A 25,890-nucleotide genomic window follows, 5' to 3' on the forward strand; every position below is an offset into this window, starting at 1 on the left:
ACAAGTTTTAGGTTTAACGTTGTCGAGATAAGACGTCTAAAATAATTTTTTCAACTGTTTCGTTAATCTTTCCCTTTGAGACCAATAAAACGATAAAATTTGTCACAAAGTAATTCACCTATAAATATTTCTCAGTACTAAATACATGAACAATTTAGTAATTCCAAGTGATCAGAAACGATGCATTTCGCACTATTTCTTTTTGTGATAATCTGCGTCGCAGTTTGTACAAGGGGTAGGTGACAAATACCTAATTCAGAAAGAGAATAATAGTAGGAATAATAACAATATGAAATTGATTATGTGCAGTAGTGAAATTAGTGACAGTTATTTCTGGAATGTGTTTCGAAATAAAAAAAAAATAGTTAAACCGTAATGCAATATCAAGTGGGTAAATATTGGTGGGATTTTGAAAATCCATTCATTGATCAGAAATATTTTCTTTAAATCTTCAGTACTCTCATTACAATATTTTATCAAATCATTCGTCTTCATCTTCTCTCGTAAAAAATAATAATGAATAATATCATTAATATTGATAATGAAAAGCAGAAATCTCCACACATCGTGACAGGAGCTGACAGCTCATGTCGAGACGAAAAACGTCCGAAAAGAGGAGGAAAAACGAATAAAATATCGAGATTTTCGTTTCAAACTCTGCAGATAATAACTACATCAACCTGTCAATATGGTCAATATAGCCAATATGGTCAATATGGTCAATATGGTCAATAAGGTCAATATGGTCAATATGGTCAATATTATAGTTCTTGGTGGAATGATGCTCTCTTTATTCTCGAATCTCAAAATCAGGCCGGATTGCCGCACTAAGGCAAAAATCCAGCCTGACGAATGCAGAAGGTTGTCATTCTTGGCTCCCTGCGCTTGCTCAGGGCCCATGATACTCGGACCCATTGACCATTTACCCCACGGTGTGGGAAGGAGTGGTTGGTTGATAATGCTGCCGCACCTTCCTGAGTGAATCGTGGATTCGGCGGATAGATAATAGAGTCTGATCAGCGCAAACTTCGGTTGAAAAATAATAATAATGCTAATGATAAAAATAATCGATATAGAGGTTCCTGACGCCAGGTTTGGGGTCTGAGTCCCTAATTCACATTCTGTCGGTATGTATGTATATGCAGTCTGAGCTTATATCCATCGACATAAGGCCTCAAGAGTGCATCATCATCAACTACTCACTTTCATGGTATTGATAAAACACTGATGTTACTTCATGCTCCGGGGGTATTGTAACCGTTGGAAATGAGAAGTGGACAATTAACTGCTCTCAGGCTTGTATTAGCTAATAAAACTGATGTAGTTCTTTTCGACCATCAGAGCAAGATGATATTCGTCGAGTAGTGTTCACTTTCAGGTGAGATTCGTTCAAAAAGAAGAAGAGAAACGGATGAAATATCAATATATTCTCTTTGAACTCCGCAGATTCTCTCCAGACCATACTGTTAAGATGGTTGTTCTGGCTACTGAAGTCTTTGATGGAATGATGCCGTTTCTACTCTCGAATCTCATGTCGGCTTTTACCAGCAAGGTAGAAATCTTGGCCAAGCGAATGCAGAAGTCTGCCCATCTTGCCTAATTGCATCTTCTCAGCGCACCTGATTTTCGGTCCTAGTGGTCATTGGTTAATGATACTAGCGCCCCCCTCCCAAATGTATCTGGGACCGGACCCGGCCAGCTCAACCTTCGGAAAGTAATAACGAAAATAATAATATAACTCTATCCGAAGGCTTTATTATACGGTATTCAGCATCGTGTGAAAACTCACTTTTGCAGAAATTCCTGGAATTTCAATAAAAAAATCAATTTGTGGCGTATATCGACTTTTTTCAGATCAACATCATAAAGACAATAAAGATACGCCTGAGGAAGTATAGCAAAACACGTGATGCGTTTTTGTAAAGCTGTTTAGTGAAAATCTCATAATGAAGTGTTCATTAAATACGTTATGGATTTTAATCAAGTATCCGACAATTCCATCAAATATCGTAATATACTAAATGATCTGACAAAGCGGATGAAATGAAAAAGTTTCGAATTTTTGTATTGACTGTTAACAAGTTGAATATTACTGGAGTTCAATACCAACATCAAACCGTTATTTTCAACACCTCGACACTTGTTTCAATCACCAAGTGATCATCTTGAAGAGGAAGAACAAGGAGTACGTTCAATCATCCTTCAACAATCCTTTAACAAAATTGAACAAATCGTCAGCTGTGCGCCCAGATGAAACATCATGAAAACCCATAAAACGTTTTACTATATCACCATCTTTGACATATCTAAAAACGATTGAAAGTTGTGATGTACAGGTAATATCGGTAGTTTCATCAATTACCCATGCAAAAAAAGAAACACTTTCAATCTCTTTGTTTATATTTTTCTTAATAATATATGCCCACTGTAGACTTAAAATTATTTCTCAGCAACCAATCGACAGATTTCCTAATTTCGTTCAACTTATCCATAATAAATGGAAAAAAACTTACCGAAAAGTAAAAAACTGGAAACACCTTGAAATTGAAAGAAAACACTTTGAAAACACATTAAAAATATTACCAAAATGTACTGCTATAATACAATACTGCCTGTTTTATACACAAATAACAAATATTATCAAGAAACACTAAAACAATTTACCGAAATATTTTTCAGTCCCGGTCCGTCACGTCATCCCATCCGTCTGATTGATTCGGCCATTACTTGATGAAGATCCATAGTAATTTCAAAAACTACACCTCACGATTTGACCAAATCGTGAGGTGTAGTTTTTGAAATTAGCTATGATTTCTGCACCTAAAATTACAAATCGGGACGTATGTCGCTGGCTGGATCGGTCTCGCGCAGCTTGTGTTTTTTCAAAGCGGTCGGAGGCTTGGCCCCCTTGCTTAGCATTTATCATTTCGGGTTGATGTTTTCTTCGTTATTCGTTCGTGGGCGGTGCGTTTGAGGTTTGTTGATGCTGTATACAGTGTGGTACGTACTACGAAGTGTAATGATACCCAAATATTAAAAGAAATAATCATAATTATTTGACAATATCTTTTAATTTATTGCGATGAATAGTCTCAAATTTTATGGGGAGGCTAAGCCTCCCTTGCCTCCTCTGACGAGCCACCGCTGGCCGCGATACATTCTGGAGGGCGCACCAGTATCATCAACCAATATCCACTTTCCACACCGCAATTTGATATATCCCCTAAACAGATAAAATAAACCCAGAAAAGCCGTATTCTACGTTGGTCTGGCCAAGATTTCTGCCTTAGTGCGGCAATCCGGCATCATATTGGAATTCGGGAGTAGAAAAGGCATCATTTCATAAGGATTTCAACCACATTGACAGTGTCTGCGGAGTTCGAAGAAAACGATATTTCACCTGTTTTTCTCATTTCCCTCTCCTGAAGCTGAAAACTCTATGATGAATATTGTCTTGACGTGATGATCGACAACGGATTCCATATCTCTTGAAGCACAAAGAAAATCGATCCAACTAAATATTATTAGTACGAAATTTGGTAATATTTGATCAAACAATCAGTAGATACGGCGCAGTGGTAGATAAGAGAACCAAAAAGACCAAAACTTTCACTTATCGTAAAGAAGCCATTTTTTATGCTTTTACTTGCTAAAGAGAATGGTTTATGCAGAAAGGACAAAATTCTATACAGGGTGTTTGAAAAGTGAAAAATTACTATTTTTTTTCTAAAAGACTTTTCTGTTATTTTTTAACAATTTTTTTTATTTCATTATTTGAAAATTTATGTTTCAAATAGTACATCTGCTAAAAATTTGAATTTTCACTCTTTATCTTCCCCCTCAAATTAATAGTTGAATGTGGCGTTCACCGAAACGGGGCGTGTCCAAGCTTGACGTCACATCAGTCCACTCGGCGGCGACAAGGAAGTGCTGGCGGATAAGCGAAATACGTGTGCTAAAGCCGTAGAAAGCAAGTTGTGTGTTGTTTACTGCAGTGTGTCAACTGCGTGAATATGAATAATTATAGAAAAGGACATTATAAGTATTGCATCGTTCCTAAATGCAAGAATTATTTGGTAACTGCACTAGACAAAATTTTTATTTCACTGCCAAGTAACTTAAAATCACGAAAGTCATTGCAGCGCGCTATGCGGAGGACCGACTTTGTATCTGCCAAGGGGATGCTTTTTTATTGTGAATATCATTTTAATGTAAGTATGATTGATAATGAATAATAAAAAAAATATAGTTTATTCTGAGCACTACTTTGAATTTTAGGTTGAAAAAGACTTAGAAAAACATGTATATCAAAACTATGAAAGTGGGAAAAATCATATTGAAACCAGGCGTAATTTCGCATATACCTATTTGATTGCCAGATTGATAGACTGACGGCCCATATATCTAAAGCTCCACCGTTTGTTAAAAAAAAAGGAAAAGCAAATTTTGTTGAATACTTGTAACGAGATATCGCTGAAAATCAAAGCATGTCTGATTAAGCAGGTACACAGGAAAAGACCTTTGATGTTGAAATTCAAGTTAATAAACAGATTTTTCAAAGATCAAAAGCTACACAGACCATAAATATTATATTATATACCACCGTGAAAGAAATCGTTCTAAAGAACTATAAAAAAAGTATTGGAAAAAAATTACGAGTAAATTCCCCCGAGGACAGTGAGAGTTCGGCTACATCAGACATGACTTATGTTGATACATTATCAGATTCTACTTTGGAATATTTGTTCAAAACTGAAATTCGAAAAACAATATTGAGCGAAGATCTATTTACGTCATAGAGAAAAATCCGAAATTATATCTTGGAATCCCAAGGGACTCATTATTTGTCATAGAACTTTTGTCTCAAAAATGCCAGTTACCCAGAATTGATATATACATTACTTTGAAGGAAATTGAATTGTCGACAGCAGCGATTCATAATCTCCAACTACAGGCCCGGTTGCCATCGCTCGAAGCTCGTTGCCTGGTGTGACGTCAAGATGTACCGCGCGCGATCTCACATTTTCAATTGCTCTTGCTCAATTGTTAATTGACATGAACCCGAAAATTTTGTGGGATACTTGGGAGATGATTTACTTTTATAATATACAGTGTCACCATTAAAGTGCGCACCATATGGGAAACTTTTTTTTTCGAAAAGTTTCAATGAAGTTTCACTTCGGCACTTGTTTGTGCTTTGAATTTAACTTGAAATGATGCGGCCAACTGCGACCCACAGACGTTCAGTGTTTGTCAAATTCAACTTTTTTTTTGAAAAAAATTGAAAAAATGCATTCCTAGATCGAATTTAACAAAAAGTTACTTGAAAGAGTTGTGTCTACGGCAATTTTATATCCATATGCCAAATTTTATTGTAATCAATTCATGTATACATAACAAACTCATCATGGAGTTTAACTTTTCTGATACATTTTTTCTCATACACATTGATCCCAAATTTGGATGCGGATAGTTCAATAGTTCTTGACAACGCTCCCTATAATTCGCTACAGCTCATCATAAAAATTCGAGGAAAGATGAAATACAAAGTTTTTTGATGGATCACAATTTATATTACCATACCAACAACTAACTAATTGTGAAGATTCCTGCACTGACGCCTGTCGGATATAATCCAACGCCCTTCGTGGTATTAGCCAGGGGAGTAGTTGTTTTCTGATAGGCGTCAGTCCATTTAACCTACTGTGTAGGTGTATTCGAGACTGGCTTGAACGTTTGAAATTCATTTCTTCAGAATTGTTTACTGCCAGTCTTCAAGCATAGCCCACTGACTAATAAGAGAATAACTAATTGAAGTTTTACAAACGACAACATTTGGAAAAGTGTTTGCCCTTGAGAGTATTGTTGAAAAGTATGGACACACCATACTGGGACTTCCCCCCTATTTTTGTGATTTCAATCCCATCTAGTTCATTTGGGGAAAATTCAAACAAAATATATAATATATATATATATATATATATATATATATATATATATATATATATATATATATATATATATGTATATGTATATGTATATGTATATGTATATATATATATATATATATATATATATATATATATTATATATATATATATATATATATATATATATATAATATTATATATATATATATATATATATATATATATATATAATCAGAAATGATTATGGAATAACGAAATTACTTAGCTCCCTAACTATATTATAAAGTTGTTTTTTCCAAGTTCGTTTTCTTTCGTGTAATTCAATGGTTATATGAAAGTAATTTTTTTGAGAGGGACTCTTCTTCCAGTTTGTGTCTGAAAGTTATTCTCTGCATGATCTACACATTTTTGTGGAGAATTCATTTTGCAATTGATTGCTTTTTCCTTTCTTTGGAAGATTTCTTCTTTCTCAAGCGTTCACTTGAGCCGACCAAAGAGTGAAGCTTTTTTTTCCAATCAGGTATTCGCAGAACGAGATCCAATCAATGGTTATAATAGTGGATTTAACACTCTTCAGAAACAACTTGGTTGAAACATTCCTGAACTCCGATTATTCATCCGAAAAGTGATGAAGCGTTTAAATGCTTATCAGCTTCAAAACCAAGAAATCTTTCGTAAACAACTTCGTAAAACGTAGAAGTAATATCGGATAACGATTGACCGCTGAGACTTGTCATTTTCTCTTTACTAGTATTTTTAATAGAAGTATCAACAACCCCTTTGTGGGAGATGGATACAAAAATTGAGAAAAATATTTTGAAAACCATTTATCAACAAATAACGAGTGAGAAACATAAGACTTGATTGGGGAGGTGGTTGTTTTTTAAATCAATCAGTAAGACAGAACCTCTTCTGGTAAAATCAATACTCGTTGAAGCTCACTTGGAAAATGTGCAACAAAATTGTCAATATTTTAAGCTTTCATTGAAAATTTTGATTTTTACCGCCACGTTAGGAATTGCTTGACGACCATAATATGATGAATAGATGATTTTTTTTTAATTCATAATCTTGTGGCAGACTATATCGAAAAAATCGAAAATCTTGTAAATAAACTTTTTTGTAATGCTGAGTATCAGTGTGCCGAAGTATAAAACGTACTACCTTCTATCGATCTGCACGAAATCAGTTTTGAATTAAAACAGTGTTGAATGGTGGATAGTAGTAAAGAATATTACAACGGTCTATCGTTATTTAGTGTTACTTCAGCGGAGTTATTTACGAAAGATTACTTGTTGTTAAGGCTGCTAATAGCATTTAGACACCGCATCACTTTTACAGTATATCGGAAACAAGTTGATAAGCAATGAGTAGCATCGTTTAAAACATCAATTGTTTTTGGGTAGACTCTGATGGAATCGGTTGTTTAAAACCATCATTCACATTGGTTGATAAATGGGTCAGTCCAATGTAACGTACAAACCATTATCTTTATAAATACCTTGATTTTTCAACCAATCACCAGTCACTTCATTGGTCGACGAATCATCAATCACTTGATTTTTGGACGATTTTTCCACCACTACTTGTCATTGACTTTCACCTTCAAGATCAGCGGCTGCATTCACACCTGATGAATCACTCTCGAAAAAATCGTTCGTTAAAAAACGCCATTTCATCTTCGGATGCATTTGAAATGTGGACCAAAATAATAGTTCAAATCCATCGAATGATCATTCTCAGTTCTGATTTTTTGCAGCAGGTGTGAATGGTTTTATGCTCATTTTTTGGTGATGCAAAACATTCGAAGACTCCATGTAAATGTAGATTGGAACTTTGATGTATAAAAAGTCAACAAATCAGGCTTATTTCAACTTGCATTTCAATCTCAGATGATGTAAAACGATTGATAAGATTCACATTTTTTTTTGTATCAAGATGGAGAAGTATTATTTCGCTATCGCTATCGCGAAATAATACTTCTTCATACGCGAAATAATACTTTCGCTATCGCAAAATAATACTTCTGAATTGTAAACCGAAAGATATACATACTGTCGTTCATTATGTATGTAGGGAAGCTATAGATTATGCTGTACGACCCCCCCCCAATATTGAACCCCGACACTCTGTCGTATGAGGCCCCATGAATTTCACTAGTACGGACTTCCATTGTCTAATATATGAAATGATTTGAAATCCCTGAAACAACTAAAAAAAGGCGGATTAAAAATGAATAGCTGAAAAAAACAATTATATTAAGCAAAAATAACCTGAAATGAAATAATAGTGAAATAAAATACAAGTAAAAATAGGACGAATAAACAAAAAATAAAAAATATCTTCAGATGATGTGGTGCTGCAGGTTTTTCCGGGTTTTCCTGCAGCCGTAAAAGCAAATGCACCACTGGAATAAATGAAGTCTCCCCGGAGCGCCAATTAAGTTTTATTGTTGTTTATATTTCAATCGTTGTTTTAGCTAGGTATTTCAATAAAGAAATAAAAATGAAAATAAAAATAAAAAGTCAAGAGATTCCAAGCCACGTTAGTTGACGACGTTTCGATTGTTAGTATCTAAAATCGTCTTCGGGTGATGACTATTTATGAGTACTTTCACTTATCCCCGCTTTCCATTTTTTCCGCTTCACCGGTTCAGTGGGAGATGACCGTTTGGCGGGAATTGGCCATTTTTCGCTTGATGATGGGTTTCCATATGTTGCGTATCTCTACGCTAGCTTGGCTGAATACGTTGTTGGACAACATATATGCGGCTTCCTTGAATTTTCTCCTAAACCAATGTTCCTCTCTGTGTATGATCTCAGCTTGGGACCACTCGATGTTGTATTGATGGGTCCAAACATGGTCTGCTCTTTCTGATTTGCTGGTTTCCCCTCGGTGTGTGTGTTTCTTGTGCATGGCAATGAGAACATTTAATGGCCTCTTAGTTTCACCAATATAGGATTTTCCGCACTCACAGGGTATCCGGTAAATGCTATTCTTGGAATCGTTTCCGCGTTTGGTGGCCTGGTTTTCGTGAGGCTGCTACGGATAGTGTTACCGGATCTGAAGCAGGTTCTGATGTTGTACTTGGAACCAATTCTTCTTATCTTCTCCGATAATCCTCTGATGTAGGGAAGTGCAAGCACTGGTTGTGACGGCTTCTCTTCCTTGCGAGGCTCCTGCTGTCTTTCAGCCAAAGTCTTTTCTATCATCGCTTTGGAGTAGCCATTCCGTTAAAGATCATTTTTGATGATGTCTAGTTCCTTCTCGAGACCTTCTTTCGTATTACAGAGCCCAAAAGCACGGTCTAATAGAGTCTTGACGATTTCTCTTGTCCCGTGTGAGTGGGTTTTCGGTATATAGATGTTTCCCACTTAGTGTCGATCCTCTTCACCAAAACGTCTAAGAATGGCAATTCCTTGTGAATTTCCTTCTCCATTGTGAAAGTGATGGAATGTCTCATGCTGTTGATGTGTTCCAGTTCAGTATTCCCTTGGTTTCATATTATGAAGGTTTCGTCAACATATCTCAACCAGACTCGAGGTTTCTTGTGGGCTTCTTCAATAGCCAGAGTTACAAAACACTCCATATACATATATGTTGGCTATGATTGATGAAAGTGGCGATCCCATTGGCAGTCCTTCAACTTGTGTAAATAATTCGTCCTTCAGTTGGAAATAATAGTTTCGTACACAGCATCCAAGTAATTCCATAATCACTTCTATAGGTAGATTCGTTCTCTCTTTTAGGTTCCCGTCTTCGGATAGCTTTCTCTGTATAATTTGGAGTGCTTTTTCGACTGAAACGTTGGTGTAAAGGCTTTCCAAGTCAAAACTAATTAGTTGATCTTCCTGTGTGACTTCAATTGACCCTATTAGTTCAACAAAATGCCTTGAATTCTTCACAAAAGACGATGTTTTTCCTTGTAAGGGTTGTATTATGGGAAGTAAAAATCTAGACAAGTTTTGAGTAGCCGAATCTCTGGAGCTGATGATGGGTCTGAGCGGAACGTCCTTCTTGTGGATTTTGGGTAATCCATACACGGCGGTGCGGTGTTAGCAATGATCTTTCCTTGTCTGAAAAATGGACTTGTTGTTTTTTCAAAATCTGGTACAACTTCCTTTCAATTGATGCAGTAGGGTCCCTTACGATCTTTGAGTATCGTCCCTTCTGAAAAGCTTTTTATTCTTCTGTTCGTAGAGAACAGTATCCATCACCACAGTAGTTTCTATTAACTGCAGGTGGGATCTTGATTGTGTTGTCACAACGTGGCCGTATAGAGCTCTACGTTCTTCATTGCTGATGTTAGATGTTGAAACTGGTCTCGATCCAGCTGTTCTCTGATTTTTCATCTGAATTCTTCTGCCTCGGTCTGGTCAATGAGGGAACTGGTGGATTCCACTGCAGAAATTATCTCCAAAGTGGTCACAGATGTTGGTGCAATGGCGAAATTTAGGCCTTTCCACAACAAAGATTCCTTTATTCCCGTGAACTCATGTTGATGAAGTTGATGATTAAGAGGCCATTAAATATTCGCATTGCCGAGCACAAGAAACACACACAGAGAAGGGAAACCAGCAAATCAGGAATAGCAGAGCATGCGTGGAACCATTAACACCACATCGAGTGTTCCCAAGATGAGATCACCCACAGAGAGGAACATTGGTTTAGGAGAAAATTCAAGGAAGCCGCATACATGTTGTTCAACAACGTATTCAGACAAGCTGGCGTAGAGAATCGCAACACATGGAAACCCATCATCAAGCGAAAAATGACCAAGTCCCGCCAAACGGTCATCTCCCACTGAACCAGTGAAGCGGAAAAAATGGAAAGCGGGGATAAGTGAAAGTACTCGAATGACCAATAAATAGTCATCTCTCGGAGGAATCAGTCCAGTCATCACCCGAAGATGATTGTAGATACTAACAATCGAAACGTCGTGAAATAACCTGGCTTGGAATCTCTTAACTTTTTATTTTCATTTTTATTTCTTTATATTTTTCATTTTTTGTTCAATCGTTCTATTTTTACTTGTATTTTATTTCACTATTCTTTCATTTCAAGTTATTTTTGCTTAATATACTTGTTATTTTCAGCTATTCATTTTTAATTCTCCTTTTTTTTAGTGGTTTTAGGGATTTCGAATCATTTTATATATTAGACAATGGAAGTCCGAACTAGTGAAATTCATCATGAAACATTGTCAATCACCTTCAAACAAACGTTGAATACCAGGCCCCCATATCCTCTTTTCATCCACAGCCAGGTAGGGGTATACCGTGGAGGGTAGTACTAATGTCTTAGGACTTTTATGCCGCCATCCCAAAGTCAGTATATTCCATTTGACCTTCTGACAAACACAAACCGAAAGAGTCAGGGAGTTAGGCTCCAACCTGTCTTAATTGAAGACGTCAATCATCGTCTCAGACGGCGCCTTTATCAGTGAGAAATAATCTCTCGATTCTTGAAATCAATGAAAATCTGCACACAAATATTATGTTACGATTAGTTGTGAATAGTTGAATGTTAATTATTTTATCAGGACAATTCTATTTGTGAAATACCCTATATATAGTTCCAATCGAATAGACAGCCGACTCGTGAATTTTTTTGAAAGAAAAAAGTGAACGTTTTTTTACCGTCAGTCCGCTCTATGGCATTCGCGAGAGAAACTGAGTGATAACGTCCGGAAGAATTGATTTTAGGCAAATTCTGGTTTTCTAATATGAAACTACGTCTTTGATGGATATAAAGCTGCCGTGCCTTGTAATATCCTTAATTATCGATTGGGATGAATGATCAAATGAATTATTTCTTCTGGACTGCTTAAAAACATTTCCGACAATGTTAGGGTAGTCGAGCATTGGGAGGTAAGCGTATAGTTTTGTCACTCATTATTTTTATTGGCGCGGATGTATTATGAAATAAATTATTTACGAGAATGCCTTTTTTTCAGATGTTTTTCTCAGTTATGGTAAATGGAAAATTCGCCCGAACAGTACTACCTTTGAGAACACGGCGAAATGAATGGGGTAAGCCCTTTTTGAACCTTATTGCCTTGTAAGTAGCGACTAAACTGCAAATTTCCGAAATCATATTGATGGTGGTATCCTTATTTCGACCGTATGGACGAGGAATTGCCATAAGAATCTACACATCACTAGATGAGTACCGATAAAAGGTTTATTTGAGGTGTTGTTTTAGCGGAATCCTGATCAGTAACAGTACTTTATAGCTTTTCAAAAATATTTGAATATGCTTTCCTCAATAGGTTATTACCATTCTTGAATAGAATAGATAGATATGATTCATGGCGACGAATGCCCTGTTGCAATATTTCGTGATTTGAGTAGGACATTAGACTGTGTTAACCATGACAAGTTCCTATCAATATTGGTAACATATGGTTTGCGAGGTTTAGCACATGAAAGGGTCTCATCCTTCAAGAAATCGAAAACAAATAGTCACCTTACAATTTATACATGACGGAATAACTAAAATTATCGTATCTAAGACTGGGAGTTTGACTAGAGCCACAAGGCTCAATATTGGGGCCCATACTTTTTATTTTGCACGTGAATCATCTGGATTCAGATACGAAAATATTAGAAAAAAATGTAATGATACCATAAATAAAGTAGCAAGATTCTTCAAAAGACGTGACCTTTTTTGCAATGTTGACAAAACACAAATTATAAGGATACACAATCGTCAAAATAAAATGTAGAAAATCTGCAGATTCTCATAAAAGATACAGTTCTGAATAATTATCACGAACCGGCAAAAATTTTGGGAATTCATCTAGATGAATTCTCGAACTAGAAACCTCAATGTGAACAATTAATAACAAAATTGAAATATATGTTTGCCAACCTTCGTACTGTTTTCTATACTTATCAGCTCCTAAATTTTTACTATGCCCAAATTGAATCCCGGCTAAAATAGGGCAATGCAACTCATGCACGCGATATTCTTAACATTCAAAAACGAATTGTGGGGTATATTTTCGAAATTCCGCGGATGGGTTCATTCGTAAATATTTAAAAAAGTTTCAATATACTGACAGTTCCTTGTTTATACATATATGAATTATGTTTATACGTTTTCCAGAGCACACATGAATATGGATATACAATATGGATATACACAAACATAATACGAGACAAAAAAGTAACATCCGAATAAAAAGGACGAGGCTGAATATTTCCTCATTTGCTCCTAATGTATTGGGCCCAAAAATGTTTTAACATTCTACAAAAGGAAATAAGGTCTTGTGACTTCGTACTACTCTCCTGATGAATTTTTATTATTCGATAACGTATGAAACACCTATACTTCTATTTTGATAAACATTTTATTGTATGTTTTCATAACTTTCCTTGAATTGTTTACAGTATATTCAACACAAACTGACTATTCCTATACATGTAAATGTCACAAGAAAAGAAAACTGATTGATTGAATGATGATTGTTTCCGAAAGTAATGAACCTCGCTAAATAGGTGTTTACATATGGTTTTGTCTGTGCCTTTGTATAAGCGTTTCATTTGTAGTATAAGTGAACAATAAATCCGTTGAAGGGGTGTATTTTTGTTCCTTTGCCTTATTCTATATTTACATTTCGCCTTGATAGATATAACTTAACCGGTAAAATTTATTCGTAGGACGGTTCTGCACCTTACAGTTTTCGCGAACCTGGGTTGTTTAGTAGTTTTGCTTTAGGTTTAGGCTAGTCGGTGCACAACAAACTACTTAGCGCCCTTATTATCATCTTTTTTGTACATATTTATGCTTATATGCCGCACAAAAAAAAAGGACAGAAGTGTTATTCCTAATATTCGGTCGGTAGCCAGTCGGTTCGACGTGGGTGCTTTGTTTACTCACTCGAATTGACTGCCGTGTTGGTCGGTGGTTCAAACCCCAGTCTGAACGATCGATTTTCACTTGCTATCGTCCAACACGTGTTAGGAATCACACGTTAAAAGATAAGACCTTGTTGAACCTTAGCTAGCACAAGTTTCGACTTCTGAGGGTTGTCGTTCGTAGGGGTGCGACAGGTGGTTAACGGAAAAACAGATTTTTTTTATTTCATTAATACATTCCTCTGATAGAAATTGTATGTATAAATATATCAGCAATTAAAAAAAAGGTGGGTTTTCAATTGCCATTCTTTTATGATACAGTTTTTCAACTGTAAATCATTCTGTTCAACACACAAATCATCAGACCAGATGCACTATAAACCCGAACACAAAGTTTGATCAGTCACGATCTTATCATTTTCCATGGTTGCATCTGAATCATTAGCTGTTGAATAATTATATTTCTTATCTTAATCAGTTATAACGAGGCTGCTATCGAGTAATATATTGTTATCAATAGAAACTGAGTATGATTGATTGATCATATAAAAATAAATTTCTTTTGAAATCGTTATACTAAGTCGATAAATGTAATTTTTCCCAGAATTCAATGATACCTGGATAAGATTTTGTCTGATAACTGTACTTCTGATCACCAACGGATTTTTGTATGTGTCCAAAAACATATGCCTCTTTAGAGATTGGTTGCCATCTTGCATGCTTGATGGAAAGCGTTCTAGTTGGTTGGAGACATATAAGTTACAATTATTGAGACTTCTTCGAAACGCTGAAATGATTGAAAAATCATTTGAAATTGTACTTGAATTGAATATTATTTTGAACATAATTTTATACATGTTTTTAATGTCAAATTAGTTTTTCAATCTTGAAATCAACAGAAGAAATTTTGTTCTCAACTGTTTTACGTTGACCGGCAACTTAATAACTCTCGGAAACATGCATTTGAAGATCATTCAGCAAATGAACTTAGTGAAAAAGCTGGACTTAGTCGAGAATGATTTGTAAAGCATTGCATGAATGAACCTACTCTCAAAAATATATTATTTATTTCAGGTATGTGTCCGCTATCACCCTCCATATCAGAAGGAACTTATGTAGTGAATAGTACTGACTGTACTCGGTTCATTGTATGCATAAAAAGCGCAACGTATTCCTTCAAATGCCCTGACTCTCTCTTCTTTCACCAATCAACAGGTCGTTGTGATTATGGTGAAGATTTGGTCATACCAGAAAATTACTGTGAATACGACGACATGTACTACGAAAAATCCCATGTCTGCAATTGCAACAAATATGTACTGTGTGCTTATGGCGTACCGAAAGTCCTGACATGTCCCTTTGGATACCATTTCAATCAAGATCGAGAAATGATCCCACTGAACAATGTGAGCGTCAGAAGTGTAGACCCCTGTTCCAGAGGAAGTTGTTAGAATTCGAGTTTCTCTTGAGTGAATAGATGGTTTTCACAAGTATTTTGATTTATATTTCTTCTCAATCTTCAGAAGCTTGCCTTGTGAATGAGATTCTTTCTCAAAAATGTATAAGACAAGGTGGGACACGTGTTCTACTTCAACCAGACCTTTGTTTTTTAATGTTCATGTGTTGATTGCCATTATCTCAAAAAGGTTTTCCAAGTCTGAGTATCCAGTTCAGGTGGATGAGTCATAGGGGTGAAGACACCATCCACATAATCGTATACGCCATATTGACAAAACCCTCAAAAACTGACAATTTGTCACAATTTCGTAAAATAATGTAGTAAAGACGATTGACTTTTTCTAATACCGTTACGAATAAGTCTTTCTTTCGTAATTAATAAGTGTTTCTTTGACACAAACAATATTAGAGACGATATCATCAGAAACTATTTTACGTGAATCGGAAAATGCTGAATAGAATTTTCACTACTCACTTTTCGAGATACTGAAAATTCAGGAAGCCTCTTACTACCACTAGGAAGTCTCTTCGGAAAAACTATGAAGAATATGGCTCGTCCTCTTTTCAGAGAATTGTTTTTATCCAACTTCTAGACAGTGTAACGCTCTTTACGCGTTACGAGTCACTTTGACGCCGAGTTCAGGTCACGGGTTGCCTCGGGCGCCAGCTTTCGGCGTGGTGTGTTCCACGTGCTCCGGGCAGCGTTAGTGAAGAAAGTAATACACCAGGGGTCACTATGGTATCGACTAAATTAATTGTGGCCAGTACATTAGGTTTTAATTGCCGTCCAGGGTTCGAATCCTGGGAACTTGCTGCATTTAGTTAGAAGTAAAATGAAACAAATCAATCAGACGTTAACAAATGTATTTCAATAAATTAATATGGGTTGTACAGGTATCAACATGAGGGGTGTTTGGCACACGGCCCTTGACAAATTCTAACAATAGTATAATGGTACACCCGGTATAATAGTTAATAAAAAATATAGGGTGTTTGTCACACGGCCCATGTAAAATAAAATCAGTTTACGAAATTAATTACAACGGTATTCGGCAAACGTCAACTCATTAATAATATCAATATGAAGGGTGTTCAGCACACGGCCTTCTTCAAAATAAAATAATCAACACAGAATATAATTGTCCACTCGGTATGTTATACCAAGGGTATTCTTCACACGGCCTTAATATAAAACGGTCAATTATTTTTCGAAATATCGAACAATCAGAGAACCACTACTTTTTACCTCACCCTTTTCTTTCTGTTATCCACTTACTTTTTGTCTACCGGTTTGCCTTTATTTACTGGAACTCGAACTCGAATGGAACTGGAACTGTATCGAAACTAAAAGTGAGATTGAACTACACTGCTTTGGTACCGACCAAGCGTCTTCATTTCATTCCGATAGGAGCCCAGCTCCCTTACCCTCTTAGCTGATCCACTGCCTTGGTATTGTTCGTGTCATCTTGGCTTAAACAGGTTGAAGCCTGGCTCCCTTACCCTTTGGTCTGATGACTGCCTTGGTAGATGCTCTCGAAATTATTTGAAATAAAGTTCTACGCGGTGCCCGGTGATGGGCTAGTTGTGCCCTCCATTGGAGGTACGGTGTACTAACAAATGACGTATGATTTTCAAATCTCATTGGCGACCTGTCATAGTACAGTTTCCTATCGCTATAGAGTGGTAAATCGCATTGGCGACCTGGGATTTCTATTGCGAGAGAGTGGCACTTTGACCTAGGAAGGTATTCATTAAGTCGGAGTCAAGTAAATAACGGAGAAATAATATAACACCAAATAAAAAAGCTGTTTCTACCTGAAGTACCACTGGGGAAATTAGTAACTTCGTTACAACAGCATCATAATTGACCTGAGATACTGTCTTTCTGCGGATATACCATGGATCTTATTGAGTAAGTCACTTTTATATCAATCTCTGAAGAAAAAAAATCACAATGTAAAGAAAGCACCAAAAATACTTTTCCATTTTTCACGAGTTCCTGCTTTCGCTGTTTTCAGAAAAGTTTCATCTACGGATTTCAAAGTGTAACAGAAACTTATGAAACTATTGTGGCTCTACAATTGGCGACGATCTCTCTTGAAATATAAAAAGTTTGTTGAGAATTTTGAGAGATTATTTTTAACGTCAAGGCGTCTTAACGAAGAGGCTGACAGGTTGCTGAATATTCATCTATAGTATTATCATCAGATTTGCCAATAAAAATAGTTTTATCATTTTATTCACAATTTCGTGGTAAACAGAGTTCCTCAAAGAGTCAAATAGAAAAATTCGAATCTCCTTTCATGGGCCATTCTCAGCAAAACACCCAGGAGTTCCTTAGTTATCTTTTAGAAAATGTACACGGGATTACATCAAGAATCCTTAACAAGTCTTGCCGAAAATAGAAGATATTCGAGAATAGCCTGTGGACAGTTTTGCCCGTCAGTTGAAATCTATGTTGAAGTATACATTATGTGGACACTCATCGGTACCTTCGATCCTTTCCAGGTAATCGATACTTTCATTGGTATTTCATGGTACACTGTATTCGTGCAATAGTTACAAAAAATCACGGATTTTTCATTAATTTTTATCAAAATATTAGTGTACCTATAAATGACATAAAAAATTTGAGGAGTTTATTATTATTACTTGAAGTTTTTGAGTTTTCGTTTCTATTCTCTATCCTTTCAATACTCAACCGAAAAATAATTCACAGAAGAAATTGTTCCGGAATGTGAAAAAATTAAATGATTTAATGATTATGTTAACTTGGTTGGATTTTAGAATGAAAGCACATATTTAGATATGTGTGTATATATCCACCTAGTACGTGGATATGTCGAAGGATTTGTGGAACAAATCCATTGGCTTTATGTGATGACTGTCAGACCAATGATCACTTATGTAGCAATTACCTGGTGGCCTTACAGAAAACGGCTCAGGCGAAGCTCACTGGCTTTCACAAACAGGCTTGTCTGGCTATATGTGGTGCCATAAGTATCACACCGTCTGCGGCCATAGATATTATTCTATAACTACCCCTCTCTCCACATTTTTCTGAAGAGAGAGGCTAGATGGACTGCATATAGACTTGTGCACATCGCCAATTGCACAAATGAATCTAATGCAAAGTACTCTGACTGCTGGCTGACACTGGAAGTGGGAATAACCTCTGACATTATGCCTCCAACTGACAACTACGAACTGCCTTATACAGTACTTTTCCCGAGTAGAGGGGATTGGATTATCCAAGGAAAGGAGATTTCAAAAGCAGATAGTTGTTTGTTCACAGATGGATCAAAAACACCTTCGGACTCTGGTGCAGGTGTTTCCAGTTGCCGACCTAGGACAGAGCTATCAACATAATATGCGACTTTAATTCAAGCAGAAATTTACGCTATTGAATTGTGTGTGGAGAGATTGGTAGAATTCAACCTCACACATAAGCCAATAAAAATTTTCTTGGACAGTCAAGCGGCGTTGGAAGTTCTTGGTTCCTACCGAGCAACGTCTAAGTTAGTAGAAAATGGCCAAAAACGGCTCTCCTCAATAGGAAGACTTAACAAAGTGTATCTGGTCTGGATTCCTGGCCACACTGGCCTGAAAGGCAATGAGGCTGCTAACTCTCTTGCAAAGGAGGGAGCTGCAAGTAGCTTTTTCGGACAAGAACTTGTCATTGACATTGCTTAAGGTTTTGCTAAATAAACATTGAACACGTGGATGGCAAGAAGATTTAAAGACTCCTGGCAAAATCTGAATTGGTTCACTCCAAGGCGGTCATTCACCCTTTGAAGTTCGAAACCAAACATTTGTTGGACTACAGTAGGTATGAATTACGATGTCTAACGGGCCTCCTTACAGGTCACTGTTGTCTGAATCATCATATGCAGAAACTCGGACTGTCGGAAGACAGTGGGTGTCTCCTATGTTTGGAAAATGATGAAACAGCAGAGCATATACTTTGTGCTTGCCTCTCTGCGGACCATCTGACCTGACTAAACTGATTGGCTGGGTTTATTTGGTCGAATTTGAATAGGTGTAAGCCATAATGATTGCGGTGGAGAGACGAATGGGTCCACTCACTTTTGACCTAACCTAACCTAACCTATCCAACTAGTTCATACTTTATTTTTACTTTGAATTCTATATTGAAAATAACTACTTTCTATATGTAATATTTTGTGTTTTGGAATCCTTTCTGAAAACTCCTTTATTCAAACTGTTTACAGAATACATGATTTGTTACGTGTTAGGAATCACACGTTGAAAGGTAAGACCTCGTTAATCCTTAGCTGGCACAAGTTTCGACTTCTGAGGGTTGTCGTTCGTAGGGGTGCGACAGCTGGTTAACGGAAAAACAGATTTGAAACAGAGATTTTAAACAGAGTTGATTATCAAAATCTGAGATTATGTGACAAAATAATCCCCATTTTCAAAGTCTGATCTGGCTGAGCAATCCTGATAAGGACCGCATCCCGATTTAAATCCCACATTTTTTTATATCAAGTTGGAAAAGTAGAAAGTTAAAACCTTGCTTTCTCAATCAAAAGGCATTTTTTGGCAAAATTAATAGAAACCGAAACTCAGAGATATAGGTATTTAATTTTCTTGATAGATTTATCAACCTTTGATCACGGGTCCCGTTATTTTTTTCCGAAGGAATGCGTGTACCTGCTGCCTGCAATTGAAAAGGAACAGAGACGGCAAAGTTGACATTGAAAAACGCGTTTCCAAAGGTATGCGAGTATTTGCTGCCTGGAACTAATTTTACTGGTGTGAAAGTGTCAAGTCCAAGAAAGTACCGTAAATATTTTTTTGGCGAAACGAGTTGTTTTACCCAACAGAAAATCATACAAGTTGTGCATAAAGTTATTTATTCATTGGGTAGGGTAATCAACCTGTGATTTCAAAGGCGAACAACCCTTCTTTGCGTACTCACATATTCGTTTTTTTCTCTCATTTCCAAAGAATGCCCTTATCACCTGGAATAACTGGCACATCTGAACTTTGGAAAAATGTTAGAGAACTATCAGTTTTGAAATAACAGGTGAAATTGGAAGTCTGGCGTGGAATGAATTCAAAATAAGCATTTTCTCGAACATCAAACATCTTTTTCAAACACCAAACATCTTTCTCAAACACCAAATATCATCTCCTGAAGGTGCTAAACATGACTCGTTGGTTGATTGTCGTTACAACCACACACCTTCAAATTCATTCTCTTTTTTTATATTCAAGGATATGTAATCTCCTCAAAACTTGGAATCCGATCATATCATTTGTTCTACTCTTCAAGGATGTTTTCCATCAAGAAGTGTTTATTTTTGCATGAAACGTAGGAATATGTTGAATTTGGAAAATCAAATTTTCTTTTGGATGTTTTGCTTGATAATTCTTCATTGCAAACTCTGTTATAGTTCTCTGTTGTAGATATTCTTTGCCCATTTCTCTTTGACGGCTGGTACTTGCTAATTTGGTAAATGATTTGTTACGAATGACATTTAAATGCAATTTGATTTTTCATCCGAGCTGAAGCGATTCCCAAAAATTAGCGGATCCTATTTTCGTGGGCATTCCAAATCCCCAATCAGGTCTAGTCGCCTCTTCCTTTAAGTGTATGAACTGACCGTCTGTGGATAATTATTCCAATGTATTTGGTTGTAATAATTATAATTTCTTTTCTAGAAATTTTGCTGTTTTATATTGATTTGGAGCTTACAAATTCGAATAATATAATTTATCTATTCATGCTCTTCACTACCTATTATGAAAATCATCAATTATATTGTGTGATGGAAAAAATATACTCTTTTCATGTGTCTATACTTTGTTTCATAATTTTCATTACAGTGTGTACGTGAATATTGAGTTTTCTTTCCGAACCATCAAACTCATATACGCACGAATTGCGTATTGCGTATTGCGTAATTGAAATGAGATGAGTTTTCATCATCAAGAGATGAACACAATCTTACTGCTATACATCTTGCGAATAATTTGTTGATTTTTCATTTTTAACAGAATTCTGACATGTTTCAATTATATGCTGATAATGTCAATTTTGTCCATGAAAGGCCGGTCGAGTGTAATGAGGTACTCATATTTCTGCTCTACGGCAGGTCGATATGATTTCGAGACTGAAGAGCAACAACCACATCAGAAACATCAGTATTCATTAATCGATTTATTATTTTTCGAAAATTAATATTCAGTTAGTTCTTATTGAATTTTAGATTGTCTATTATCAGTTACCAAATTTTAAAAACTTCGAATTTAAATCATGAGTTATAATATTCTAATTTGGAAAACTGACGCTTATTCTGGCATTATAATAAGAAAAAACTTAGCTTATATACCAATAATATCAATCAATATTTAATGCCATCTGATGTAGATAAAGATACGATATATTATTCGTATTCTTTATGAAAATCTCATCCAACAATTTCGGAAAATTGCAATCCTTCTTCGAAAACATTCACTAAAAACTCATTCAACATTACTTTTGGATCAACATTAAGGAGAATTTCTGAAATTCATGATCCTATATAGTTGAAAGAATAAATCTAATGGAAAAGTGAACAAATTAAGATCAGCAGCATCATCATCTCCTGGTGATGCGCACTTGGTTAGCGAAACGAATGTCGAGATACAGTGCCATACTTCAGTGGAAAAAGTGTTTCCATTAGATGCATTTTACGTCAGAAGTTACAATGCTACCTAACGAACCAACTTTGGAATTCATTTGTGAACAACATTTATCTTTATTGGGAAAGAAAGTTTTTGGCTTTCTACTACTCCATCTGATACAAAAAAATGGATGAGAGAATCTTCCAAAGAAAGGAAGGATTAATCAATTTGAAAATAAGTAACTCTATACATGGATGTGTAGATCATGCAAAGAAGTAACTTTCAGATACAAACTGAAAGAAAGTCCTCCTGAAACAGCTACTTTCATATAAACATTGAATTACACGAAAGAAAAATTCTTTCGAAACAAATACTTCTATATGAACACTGAATTATACAGAAGACACTTTTCTCTATTCAGTTTGTATATCGAACATTCGTGGAGGAATAAGAATCAGATATCATTCACATGAGTTCTACTTTGAATGAATGGTAATAAATTGTACTCACATGGAACACTGTCACCCTAACTGGTATACACGTGTTTCGCCTTAAGACACTTGCCCTAAGGCTCTTCAGTACCAAATTGGATAACATTATAGAAAATACACACACTTCATTTCCCAAAAAATTAATCACTCCTAAAAATATAACCCTTTCAAATCAAACATTTATCTTATCTGGCAATGTGACTTTGTTGAATTTCTGAAATGTGCATGTGTTCATTTCTGTTCTATTTGAAATCATTGTAGTGATCGTGTGTTGAAAAACTCGTCTGAATTGATGTAAATCTAATTTGCAGGTAGGTAATTGCAGGTAAGGAATGGGCTATCTACAGATTTAGTCATTAACAACAAACAAATGTGGGATTTACTTTAATTTCATCTTACTTTCAGAATTTTTTATTAAAATGTTTACCTCGAGATAAATTTTCTAGATATTCCGGTTTTATTAATACATATTTTTTTATCAACACACCATATTTTGATTCGATCATTAGATTATTTTATTCATGAGCCATGAAATATTGAGAGGCTTCAATACAAAAGTTATGATGTCTACCTTAACTGACCTCAACATTAATTCCATTCTTGGAAATAATGTTGAGTTCAGAGTTTTATGAATGAGATTTTAGAAAACTGACATTTTTCATTTGGAGAAAAAAATTATGAAAATTTTAAAATTTTGATAAAGCATCAATTTTAGGCAAATCCGCAACAAAGGTATTGAAAAACTTGTTTTTCTAATAAAAAAGTCAATCTAAATAATTTCAAAGAATACTTCAATAAAGATGCCAAATTGGGGTTTTCAAAACCTGACTGTTTTAGAATTTTGTTCCAAATGATAATGTCCCGCATCAAAATGTGTGTTTCTGAAGTGATATCAAAACTTCAAGTATGTACATACAATAGTAGTATTGAAGCAATAGTGCTATTTTTTTCTGATAACGATATCTCGCAGATTTCCAATAACAATTTCCATTATTTAACGAAAATTTTGTTATTTTGCAATACCATGAGAACAAACAGCATGATAAAATAGTACGTACGACGAGTGGTTCTATCTATCGCTGGTTGCTCGATTGGTATTGTTCAAAAAATAACAGAGTAGGAGTTGAAAAAAAATGGATATACATCTGAGAACATTTTCAGGTCAAGTGGTATTTGTGAAGATTATTTCTTGAAATATTTTCAGCTGAATTTCAGCTGGAACATTTGTTTGAAATTAGACTAGAGACTAGAAGCATCACCAATAATCTCGACTTCTTCTTTCCGATTTCATTGTAATTCAGAATTAAGTTCCCATTTGAAGTGAAATTTTTTTATTATATGAATGAGTTTCGATGTTTCGATTTTTCGATGATGGATATCATATACCTTGCTGGTTTTCAAGTAGAAGTTTTATTTGAAGGATTGTTGTCTCATTGTTGTGAGTTCATGTGAATCATTGAAGTGTGACAATTCTTTTTTCTTTTTGGTCCCTTGTATCTGATCATTCTATTTGTGAGTTTCATTCGATTTACATAATAATTTGAGTTCTCTCAGAGAATTACGTATGATTCAAGCATAATTACACCTGGCTATACAAATCCCTTATCGGTTCCCATTCCATCTTATCGGTTTGAAGTAAAGAACAAACCAGTAGTGATGACATTATATTATTTGGTTTTGAAGTGTGAAAATTCTAAATCAGACATGCTCCTCAGAAATTTATAATTCTATATTTGAAATAATGAAAAAAAAACAAGTTCATAGTCATGAAGTCATTGCACAGATTATTTCGAAATTGGAGTTGCTTTTGTGGTTGTGGTTGTTGCTCTACTACCACAATTGACACCAAATTCACATTCACTCATCTCAGGGTTGAAATAAGTTTCAGGACTGCAATTGAAAAGCCATGCTCTTCCTCCAGAACACTCATAGAATGACGCGCACAATTCTTTATCCGGTAAATATATTGGCATTGGTCCGTCTTGATCAGGGCACTCTCCATCTGAAAATTAAGAATCGTATTATGAATTTTCAATGGCTGATATTTCAATGAAACCGGAAATGATGATGAAATTTTGCCAAATAGTAGAATGAATGTATCCCGAGGAAATGTTTATGAAAATAATTTGCATAACATACAAATAATAAAACGATGATTATCAAAATTGTAAGGAACACAAAATTTTCGTCACATCTTCAACTCAAAGCACACTCTTGAGGCGCTTATGCTGACCTCACTCACCCTATTAAATAGCTACAGTTAAAGAACCAACGAAACGTATATGTCAATCTTTGAATTATGGAATCACACTCGTACAAAAATTGACAAAAGTTCAAAAACTCTCTCTTTTCGATAGGTGTTCTTTTTGATAGGTGTGAGCGTATTTCCGAAAGAGGTGCAATTTTTTTGGATAATTCAAACGATCATGATTTGTAGTCCCATTAACCTTGCAAAATTAGTTTTCAATAAATATTATCTCACCAACAACGTAGATATTTGCGTGTAGAATACTAATACAGTTGATTCTACCAAGGAATATAGTCTGTGTTGTCACATCCATGATATTTCTATGAATATCTCTATTAACATTCAAGTTTTCAAATATTTGTTTGGGAATTTCTCATTACTATTATTTCAAACCAACATTGCTACATTTTTTAAATCGATTGAAATATATTTTCAATTTTGATATGGTTGTTGGGTATAAGGTTATTACCTGACGCTACTATAGTAATTACTCCGTTTTCATTGAATTTCACATAAATATCATGTTTAGAGACGATTCATACTCGTCCCGTGTATTATTCACTCTTTAACATTCAGATAACTGAAAATATTTTTGATGACGTACAATTGACTGTCTGGAATGTTTCTTCATTTTCATTCGTCATTATTAATATTTTCCAATTATTTGAAGATTTTACAAATTTTTTTCATCATATACCTGCTCTTGGCCAAAATTCACACTTTTTTCATCCAAGTGAACCTTTTTCCAATGACTTGTGTATTTGGTATTTAAATTATATTATTCAAGAAACGGAAAATGTCTTCTCGTTAAAATGAACTTTGTTGACGGAAGCCAAAAGCTCTAGCGAGTGATGACTATTTTTGCGAAACTATACTTATTCTATGAAATATATAAGAAATACTACTTGGAGTGAAAAATCTCGGGCTTAACACATAGATGGCGCTAGTCTTATTGCATTTAATACTTTTTCAGTTAGTACTGACCTTCAAAAGAAATTTGTTGAATTTGCATGATATTCTACTCATAAGTTTGTGAGTTATTGTGCTAAGAGGACTCCGCACCAGCAGAAACAACAATTGAATGTTTATTTGCTGACTTCAAACGTGGTCGTAGGGACACCGATGATGCAGAACGCAGTTGACGTCCAGATGAGGCAGTAACACCACAAAACATAAAAAAATCACAAAATCGTTTTGAATGATCAAAAAGTGGAGTTGGGTGAGTCAGCTGGCATTGTGAAGATATCAAAAGGACGTGTTGACTTTAT

The 25,890-nt window shown here is 35.4% G+C and overlaps 2 long non-coding RNA genes across 2 annotated transcripts in view; one reads left to right on the forward strand and one right to left on the reverse strand.

Moving 5' to 3' along the window:
* Nucleotides 1-24,230, forward strand: LOC111515041 (uncharacterized). Its single transcript, XR_012466227.1, has 2 exons — nt 1-235; nt 14,867-24,230. It is a non-coding gene; the product is annotated as an uncharacterized lncRNA (long non-coding RNA).
* LOC111515040 (uncharacterized) overlaps nt 24,086-25,890 on the reverse strand; it is a 6,801-nt gene continuing 4,996 nt past the window's right edge. Inside the window, exon 2 of the long non-coding RNA XR_002723465.2 lies at nt 24,086-24,376. This is a non-coding gene — a long non-coding RNA (uncharacterized lncRNA). The remainder of the gene's footprint in view (nt 24,377-25,890) is intronic.

The sequence above is a fragment of the Leptinotarsa decemlineata genome, unplaced genomic scaffold, assembly GCF_025532065.1.
Source record: "Leptinotarsa decemlineata unplaced genomic scaffold, Ldec_3_MD MMD2_tig00003798_RagTag_RagTag, whole genome shotgun sequence".
NCBI classification, from domain to species: Eukaryota; Metazoa; Arthropoda; class Insecta; order Coleoptera; family Chrysomelidae; genus Leptinotarsa; species Leptinotarsa decemlineata.